Source organism: Schistocerca gregaria, unplaced genomic scaffold, assembly GCF_023897955.1.
Source record: "Schistocerca gregaria isolate iqSchGreg1 unplaced genomic scaffold, iqSchGreg1.2 ptg001024l, whole genome shotgun sequence".
NCBI lineage: Eukaryota > Metazoa > Arthropoda > Insecta > Orthoptera > Acrididae > Schistocerca > Schistocerca gregaria.
The window spans coordinates 25,001-35,000 of record NW_026062372.1 but is presented as its reverse complement, the minus strand read 5'-3'; the positions used below and the strand labels follow the sequence as shown (position 1 = coordinate 35,000).

At 51.6% G+C, this 10,000-nt stretch overlaps 3 non-coding genes across 3 annotated transcripts in view; all 3 read right to left on the bottom strand.

Annotated features, from left to right (window-relative positions):
* The window catches only part of LOC126327172 (large subunit ribosomal RNA), a 4,222-nt gene extending 3,239 nt beyond the window's left edge, over window positions 1-983 (bottom strand). The window contains exon 1 of the ribosomal RNA XR_007561047.1: window positions 1-983. This exon is cut by the window's left edge and continues 3,239 nt beyond it. This is a non-coding gene — a ribosomal RNA (large subunit ribosomal RNA).
* A 188-nt stretch (window positions 984-1,171) lies between these two features.
* Window positions 1,172-1,326, bottom strand: LOC126327175 (5.8S ribosomal RNA). Its single transcript, XR_007561050.1, has one exon. It is a non-coding gene; the product is annotated as a 5.8S ribosomal RNA (ribosomal RNA).
* Window positions 1,327-1,697: 371 nt separating this feature from the next.
* LOC126327170 (small subunit ribosomal RNA) lies at window positions 1,698-3,590 on the bottom strand. Its single transcript, XR_007561045.1, has one exon. It is a non-coding gene; the product is annotated as a small subunit ribosomal RNA (ribosomal RNA).
* Window positions 3,591-10,000: the final 6,410 nt, after the last annotated feature.

The window sequence follows — 10,000 nt, the reverse complement described above, 5'->3', positions numbered from 1 at the left end:
GGTTTCGTACAGCCCAATGACTCGCGCACATGTTAGACTCCTTGGTCCGTGTTTCAAGACGGGTCGTGAAATTGTCCAAAGCTGAAGCGCCGCTGACGGGAGCGATTATTCCGCCCGAGAGCATCCCGAGCCAACAGCGGCGCGGGTCCGGGGCCGGGCCAGGTAGGTCCGTCATCCGGGAAGAACCGCGCGCGCTTGCCGGGAGCCCGAGCGCCCAAAGGGGCGAATCGACTCCTCCAGATATACCGCCGAGCAGCCAGCCAGGACACCGGGGCTCTGCCCAACAGACGCGAACCGAGGCCCGCGGAAGGACAGGCTGCGCACCCGGGCCGTAGGCCGGCACCCAGCGGGTCGCGACGTCCTACTAGGGGAGAAGTGCGGCCCACCGCACACCGGAACGGCCCCACCCCGCGGCGAGTGGAAAGGCAACCGGACACGACCCCGCCGCGGATTGCTCCGCGCGGGCGGCCGGCCCCATCTGCCGAGGGCGGGGGCCAGTGGCCGGATGGGCGTGAATCTCACCCGTTCGACCTTTCGGACTTCTCACGTTTACCCCAGAACGGTTTCACGTACTTTTGAACTCTCTCTTCAAAGTTCTTTTCAACTTTCCCTCACGGTACTTGTTCGCTATCGGTCTCGTGGTCATATTTAGTCTCAGATGGAGTTTACCACCCACTTGGAGCTGCACTCTCAAGCAACCCGACTCGAAGGAGAGGTCCCGCCGACGCTCGCACCGGCCGCTACGGGCCTGGCACCCTCTACGGGCCGTGGCCTCATTCAAGTTGGACTTGGGCTCGGCGCGAGGCGTCGGGGTAGTGGACCCTCCCAAACACCACATGCCACGACAGGCGGCAGCCTGCGGGGTTCGGTGCTGGACTCTTCCCTGTTCGCTCGCCGCTACTGGGGGAATCCTTGTTAGTTTCTTTTCCTCCGCTTAGTAATATGCTTAAATTCAGCGGGTAGTCTCGCCTGCTCTGAGGTCGTTGTACGAGGTGTCGCACGCCACACCGCCAGCCGGCTGTGCACGCTACCGAGAAAGTACCGGTATGCGAACCGCCAGGCGACGGGCGCGCATCGCACGTTTAAGGAGACGCGGCCGGCCACACAGGCGACCACGACACTCCCACGTCTCCGAAGCGGGACAAACGCCGCGCGCTTCAGTATACGTAGCCGACCCTCAGCCAGACGTGGCCCGGGAACGGAATCCATGGACCGCAATGTGCGTTCGAAACGTCGATGTTCATGTGTCCTGCAGTTCACATGTCGACGCGCAATTTGCTGCGTTCTTCATCGACCCACGAGCCGAGTGATCCACCGTCCTGGGTGATCTTTTCCTTTTCAGTCTCCCACTGTCTCTTTCAAGACAGTAGCATTTGCGGGACTGAGGCGTCTGACGGCCCCTGTTCCACTATTTTTTTTGTGTCCAACGGCCTCACAGCCGATGGGCGTCGTACGGCTCCACACCGGAGCGGACAGGCACTCGGGCGAACGTCATTCAAAACCGGCGCCAGGCGCCAGGTACCGCAGGCCAGCCGCTCCAGAGCTTCAGCGCTCGTACCACACAACAACAACAACAACAACACTTCCGCTAGTTTTGAGAGGCACGCGTGGTTCCGCACGCGGCGCACGGCCACTGCCGTACAGGTAGCGTGTTGCGCGACACGACACGCACATCGAAAGACATGCAGTCTAGTCGGTAATGATCCTTCCGCAGGTTCACCTACGGAAACCTTGTTACGACTTTTACTTCCTCTAAATGATCAAGTTTGGTCATCTTTCCGGTAGCATCGGCAACGACAGAGTCGATGCCGCGTACCAGTCCGAAGACCTCACTAAATCATTCAATCGGTAGTAGCGACGGGCGGTGTGTACAAAGGGCAGGGACGTAATCAACGCGAGCTTATGACTCGCGCTTACTGGGAATTCCTCGTTCATGGGGAACAATTGCAAGCCCCAATCCCTAGCACGAAGGAGGTTCAGCGGGTTACCCCGACCTTTCGGCCTAGGAAGACACGCTGATTCCTTCAGTGTAGCGCGCGTGCGGCCCAGAACATCTAAGGGCATCACAGACCTGTTATTGCTCAATCTCGTGCGGCTAGAAGCCGCCTGTCCCTCTAAGAAGAAAAGTAATCGCTGACAGCACGAAGGATGTCACGCGACTAGTTAGCAGGCTAGAGTCTCGTTCGTTATCGGAATTAACCAGACAAATCGCTCCACCAACTAAGAACGGCCATGCACCACCACCCACCGAATCAAGAAAGAGCTATCAATCTGTCAATCCTTCCGGTGTCCGGGCCTGGTGAGGTTTCCCGTGTTGAGTCAAATTAAGCCGCAGGCTCCACTCCTGGTGGTGCCCTTCCGTCAATTCCTTTAAGTTTCAGCTTTGCAACCATACTTCCCCCGGAACCCAAAAGCTTTGGTTTCCCGGAGGCTGCCCGCCGAGTCATCGGAGGAACTGCGGCGGATCGCTGGCTGGCATCGTTTATGGTTAGAACTAGGGCGGTATCTGATCGCCTTCGAACCTCTAACTTTCGTTCTTGATTAATGAAAACATACTTGGCAAATGCTTTCGCTTCTGTTCGTCTTGCGACGATCCAAGAATTTCACCTCTAACGTCGCAATACGAATGCCCCCGCCTGTCCCTATTAATCATTACCTCGGGTTCCGAAAACCAACAAAATAGAACCGAGGTCCTATTCCATTATTCCATGCACACAGTATTCAGGCGGGCTTGCCTGCTTTAAGCACTCTAATTTGTTCAAAGTAAACGTGCCGGCCCACCGAGACACTCAACAAAGAGCACCCTGGTAGGATTTAAACGGGGTCCGCCTCGGGACGCGAAAGCACCCCTTCGGCTCGCCCCACCGGCAGGACGTCCCACGATACATGCCAGTTAAACACCGACGGGCGGTGAACCAACAGCGTGGGACACAAATCCAACTACGAGCTTTTTAACCGCAACAACTTTAATATACGCTATTGGAGCTGGAATTACCGCGGCTGCTGGCACCAGACTTGCCCTCCAATAGATACTCGTTAAAGGATTTAAAGTGTACTCATTCCGATTACGGGGCCTCGGATGAGTCCCGTATCGTTATTTTTCGTCACTACCTCCCCGTGCCGGGAGTGGGTAATTTGCGCGCCTGCTGCCTTCCTTGGATGTGGTAGCCGTTTCTCAGGCTCCCTCTCCGGAATCGAACCCTGATTCCCCGTTACCCGTTACAACCATGGTAGGCGCAGAACCTACCATCGACAGTTGATAAGGCAGACATTTGAAAGATGCGTCGCCGGTACGAGGACCGTGCGATCAGCCCAAAGTTATTCAGAGTCACCAAGGCAAACGGACCAGACAAGCCAATCCGATTGGTTTTGATCTAATAAAAGCGTCCCTTCCATCTCTGGTCGGGACTCTGTTTGCATGTATTAGCTCTAGAATTACCACAGTTATCCAAGTAACGTGGGTACGATCTAAGGAACCATAACTGATTTAATGAGCCATTCGCGGTTTCACCTTAATGCGGCTTGTACTGAGACATGCATGGCTTAATCTTTGAGACAAGCATATGACTACTGGCAGGATCAACCAGGGAGCTGCGTCAACTAGAGCTGAGCAGCCGGCCGCCCGGGAGTGTGTCCCGGGGGCCCGCGCGAACACGCAAGCGTCCGCTCAATTATTCTGCAAACAGGAGGAGGCCGAGCTCCCCTGCACGATACACCTCGAAACCCTCTCAGGTCCCGGCGGCGCGCAGCGCCGTCCTAGGTACTTGGTCGGTTTCGAGAGAGGCGCAATCGCCCGGAGTTAGGCGAGTAGACGGTTTTAGTGAGAACACCCTTGCTCCCAACTGAGCTTGCCGCTGCCGACAGAGGCCCGGGAGCGTGCTGTCGTGGCATTGCCGGCGGGAGACAACACGCGCCACCTATGGTGACCGGCAGCTCCAACGCCAGCGCCACACAAGGGCAAAGCCCCACTTGGGTGCAGAAGCGAACTCTCCCAGCACAGCGCACGCGCCAACACGTCCGCACAACTGCGATACAAACCACCTGCGAGAACCGCTGGGGCGACCGAGCAGCAGACGGCGTCGCGGCGCCGAGTGCCAGGCGGCGGCGCATCCTCAACGCACACAGTCCTCAATCAGACCAGCACACTGCAGATGTCCACCGCGCTTCGCACCGGGCTCGGCTGAACCAACTTTGGCCGCCAGGCGCCGCGTGCAGGGTGCGCCGCAGCGTAGCTGCGCCGCCTGCCGGGCCCGTCGGCTGGCGCTCCTGCCACTCGGCGCCCCCCACCAGCCGCCTGTTGCGCGTGCGCCCACGCAGCGCGCGGCCAACACGCCGGGCGGCCCCCCTTCACCGGCCGGGAACAGTCCCACCAAGCCACCGCCGCGTATCGCTTCATACCCACATGGGCCTAGTCACGTGTGTGGATGTGGCGGGTACCGCTGAAACAACCGGTTAATAGCTGTACCGATCGTCGCCATCACAGATTCACCTCCAGCGTGAACAACCGCTCAACAACGGATTTCCAGTTCATTTGCGTATCTTGGGCAGTAAACGTAGATGTCCACCTACATTTGCGAATTCAACAATTCTTGCATGCCAGGATGTCATGTGTCACGACACGCTACATCAGACCACATACACACTGCGACATGTGCAGAAGAGAACACGTGGAAGGTGGCCCGCGCACGTATGCGATGTCCCTTCCGCGATCCACTGTCAACCGGCATCTGCGGCATGTCCCAGATATGGAACGCGGTCCACCAGGGTAGCACTTTGTGTGAGGCAATACGACAAAGTCGGAATACACGCGTCACTACATCAGACGGCTCACGCTGACCTGACCTGACCTGACTCACCGCACCACCACCCCCAGCGACCCAGGGTGACATACAATGCGTTCGTACGTTCCTCCCACACGCCTCTACGGCGTACCACAGTGCAACCTAGCTGTTATTGGGAGACGAGACAAGTAGCATCGAGCACATCATATGGAAATTGAGATTCGACACCGTTGGGCACAGCCAGCGTACGGTCACACGTATCACACTACTTCACTCTGTACGTAACGACCGATGATCGGTACAGCGTGTGGGTTACGCGTACGACATCAGCGGACAATGGACACAGACCATACCACGACGTACACTGAGGGCGTCGACATCTGAATGCAACTGAACAGCTGCGAGGCTCATTTAACACTCAAACGCCAGACCGACCAGCTTGAGAGGACAGAGACACAAAGAGGGGGACAGAGGGAGGGGGGGGGGGCGATATAGTCCTATTGCAGTACAATTGACAGTGGATAGCGGGAATATGTGGAAAGTAAGCAACACTCGCAAGACATCTACATGAGGATAACAACGACACCAGAGATTCCGAGCAGTGAACTATGTTAGGCAAAGGGACAACGTGGGTTAGGTTAAGGGACAACGTGGGTTAGGTTAAGGGACAACGTGGGTTAGGTTAAGGGACAACGTGGGTTAGGTTAAGGGACAACGTGGGTTAGGTTAAGGGACAACGTGGGTTAGGTTAAGGGACAACGTGGGTTAGGTTAAGGGACAACGTGGGTTAGGTTAAGGGACAACGTGGGTTAGGTTAAGGGACAACGTGGGTTAGGTTAAGGGACAACGTGGGTTAGGTTAAGGGACAACGTGGGTTAGGTTAAGGGACAACGTGGGTTAGGTTAAGGGACAACGTGGGTTAGGTTAAGGGACAACGTGGGTTAGGTTAAGGGACAACGTGGGTTAGGTTAAGGGACAACGTGGGTTAGGTTAAGGGACAACGTGGGTTAGGTTAAGGGACAACGTGGGTTAGGTTAAGGGACAACGTGGGTTAGGTTAAGGGACAACGTGGGTTAGGTTAAGGGACAACGTGGGTTAGGTTAAGGGACAACGTGGGTTAGGTTAAGGGACAACGTGGGTTAGGTTAAGGGACAACGTGGGTTAGGTTAAGGGACAACGTGGGTTAGGTTAAGGGACAACGTGGGTTAGGTTAAGGGACAACGTGGGTTAGGTTAAGGGACAACGTGGGTTAGGTTAAGGGACAACGTGGGTTAGGTTAAGGGACAACGTGGGTTAGGTTAAGGGACAACGTGGGTTAGGTTAAGGGACAACGTGGGTTAGGTTAAGGGACAACGTGGGTTAGGTTAAGGGACAACGTGGGTTAGGTTAAGGGACAACGTGGGTTAGGTTAAGGGACAACGTGGGTTAGGTTAAGGGACAACGTGGGTTAGGTTAAGGGACAACGTGGGTTAGGTTAAGGGACAACGTGGGTTAGGTTAAGGGACAACGTGGGTTAGGTTAAGGGACAACGTGGGTTAGGTTAAGGGACAACGTGGGTTAGGTTAAGGGACAACGTGGGTTAGGTTAAGGGACAACGTGGGTTAGGTTAAGGGACAACGTGGGTTAGGTTAAGGGACAACGTGGGTTAGGTTAAGGGACAACGTGGGTTAGGTTAAGGGACAACTTGAGTTAGGTTAAGGGACAACTTGAGTTAGGTTAAGGGACAACTTGAGTTAGGTTAAGGGACAACTTGAGTTAGGTTAAGGGACAACTTGAGTTAGGTTAAGGGACAACTTGAGTTAGGTTAAGGGACAACTTGAGTTAGGTTAAGGGACAACTTGAGTTAGGTTAAGGGACAACTTGAGTTAGGTTAAGGGACAACTTGAGTTAGGTTAAGGGACAACTTGAGTTAGGTTAAGGGACAACTTGAGTTAGGTTAAGGGACAACTTGAGTTAGGTTAAGGGACAACTTGAGTTAGGTTAAGGGACAACTTGAGTTAGGTTAAGGGACAACTTGAGTTAGGTTAAGGGACAACTTGAGTTAGGTTAAGGGACAACTTGAGTTAGGTTAAGGGACAACTTGAGTTAGGTTAAGGGACAACTTGAGTTAGGTTAAGGGACAACTTGAGTTAGGTTAAGGGACAACTTGAGTTAGGTTAAGGGACAACTTGAGTTAGGTTAAGGGACAACTTGAGTTAGGTTAAGGGACAACTTGAGTTAGGTTAAGGGACAACTTGAGTTAGGTTAAGGGACAACTTGAGTTAGGTTAAGGGACAACTTGAGTTAGGTTAAGGGATAATGTGGTACAACCACAGTTAGGTTAAGGGATAATGTGGTACAACCACAGTTAGGTTAAGGGATAATGTGGTACAACCACAGTTAGGTTAAGGGATAATGTGGTACAACCACAGTTAGGTTAAGGGATAATGTGGTACAACCACAGTTAGGTTAAGGGATAATGTGGTACAACCACAGTTAGGTTAAGGGATAATGTGGTACAACCACAGTTAGGTTAAGGGATAATGTGGTACAACCACAGTTAGGTTAAGGGATAATGTGGTACAACCACAGTTAGGTTAAGGGATAATGTGGTACAACCACAGTTAGGTTAAGGGATAATGTGGTACAACCACAGTTAGGTTAAGGGATAATGTGGTACAACCACAGTTAGGTTAAGGGATAATGTGGTACAACCACAGTTAGGTTAAGGGATAATGTGGTACAACCACAGTTAGGTTAAGGGATAATGTGGTACAACCACAGTTAGGTTAAGGGATAATGTGGTACAACCACAGTTAGGTTAAGCGATAATGTGGTACAACCACAGTTAGGTTAAGCGATAATGTGGTACAACCACAGTTAGGTTAAGCGATAATGTGGTACAACCACAGTTAGGTTAAGCGATAATGTGGTACAACCACAGTTAGGTTAAGCGATAATGTGGTACAACCACAGTTAGGTTAAGCGATAATGTGGTACAACCACAGTTAGGTTAAGCGATAATGTGGTACAACCACAGTTAGGTTAAGCGATAATGTGGTACAACCACAGTTAGGTTAAGCGATAATGTGGTACAACCACAGTTAGGTTAAGCGATAATGTGGTACAGCCACAGTTAGGTTAAGCGATAATGTGGTACAGCCACAGTTAGGTTAAGCGATAAAGTTGGTTAAATTTGGTATTGTGTGGGAAGGGTGCAGAGAGAGAGGGGGGGGGGTGGATAGTGGTGGCAGTACGCGGATGCCTGAGTCACCGTCAGATACGTCACGTCGGTTCGATGCTTGTAGCAAGAGGCTGGCGGATGTGTGTCTCTCACTTCTGCAATTTTTCATGTGGTATAACACGAGGGCGGGGGATGATATTTGGTGCCCCTCTGTGTAGGATGTGTGTTGGTGGTGTTGATTTATCTGAGCAATGGTAGTTGTCGGAGGAGTGGGGTATTGTGCTTTTATAGGTGGACCTACTGCTCTGGTTATCATAGTGTCGACGGTGCAATGTGGCAGAGAGGATGCACTCGACATTGTCGCATTCCAGATGTTTACGTATTGTGTGTCTCCGTTGCAGGCCGAGAGTGGTGCATGTTCGAGTGTCTGGCTGACGTGCGATTCACGTTGTGTGCCCAGTCTTACAGCACGTATAGGGACATTCGCATAAATCATCTATATGTGGCCTTGCATCATTTACTAAGCAGTGCCGTGAGACGACCGAACTATTAGGAAAGTACTGATGTACCGCATAATGTTTACCTTCCACCACACGGCGAGTATCGACTCTGCCCAGCGTTGCCACCGCAGGCAGCGGTCACCGTCACCATTGTGCGGCGGAACGGAACATCTATATCCTCAGAGGGGCACTCTTTGCCGCCGGGCGTCAGGTCTCGCGGCCTGCCGGCCAGCGGCCACGACGAACTTACCGCATGTATAGGGACAATTTTTTTTTTTTTTTTTTTTTTTTTTTTTTTTTTTTTTTTTTTTTTTTTTTTTTTTTTTTTTACAATTTATTGTTAACATACAAAGACCCACTATCTTGGTTACTAAAGTGGGTTGTTAATCTAAACAATACTACGTTGTTACAAGTAGTGTATTACATACTTAAAGATACATGCACATTTAGTAATTACATGCCGGCCTCTTAGCCGCTCCGGAATACCAGGAGCGTTGCCCGTCCCTAACCACGAGGAGGTGGGCCGGGCTCTACTACCTAGGAAACCACTACTGTGTTATCTACATTTTTTCTACCCTCCACCACCCTTTATTTACACTTAATGTACATAAAATTCTACTTCTACAACTACTACAAAATTACAAAACAAACTTGCGCTTCTGCGCCAAAAAGACAAACAAAATTATTTACAATACAATTAAAACACAGAAAGAACTGAATACAATTACTCTACTTTTATATATTAGGGTATTAGTATCTAGTTGTGGTTTTGTACTTATCGGGTTTTGTTTGGATCTGCAGAAGGCATACAATCCTAGGAACCACCCTTAGGGCATCTCACGCGTCTATGTTTCCATAGACCGCAGAGCCCTCTGTCATCTTCCTTCTTGCCCTCTTACAGTTCCCAGAACTTAGTGCGGCGCCAGTGGGGCGGACAGGCGCCATGCGAGCGGAGATCCAGAAGGCATGGCCACCCTCCATTCCACCACTGACAGATGGATGTATGGTATTTGTCACTTCTTTCGCCGCTCAATGCTCCTCAACCTTGTTGAGGAGTACGGCTTTTCCCTGGTTTAATGTTGGTAGTTCTCCTCGAATATTAATTTTGCAAATTGTGACACTTGGTCAACTAGACATTGTAAAGTGTTATATTTCTCAGGGTTTCTTAAAATGTTCCTGACTGTTTGGTCTTGAATTTCAAGCCTTAGCTCTGAGGCGACTGGATCAAAGTCGGGACATTCAAACACTACGTGCTCGGGCGTCCCCACAGGGGCGCCACAAACGCACTCAGGTGTCGGACGACTTCCAATCCGATGAAGATACACAGGATATGGGCCGTGTCCTGTTAGAAAGTGTACAATGCCTTGAGAGGGGACGAAGTGTTTCATACGTATTCTTTCCTGAATACTTGGAAGGAGGTCATAGACACGCCTTCCTGTATCGGATGTATCCCATTGTTGTTGCCAGAGATTGATCGTTTTTTGTTTAATTTCTTTAACATTATTGAGGTGTTCACCCATTATTAATGTAACTTGTTGGTGTTTTCGTTTGGAAAG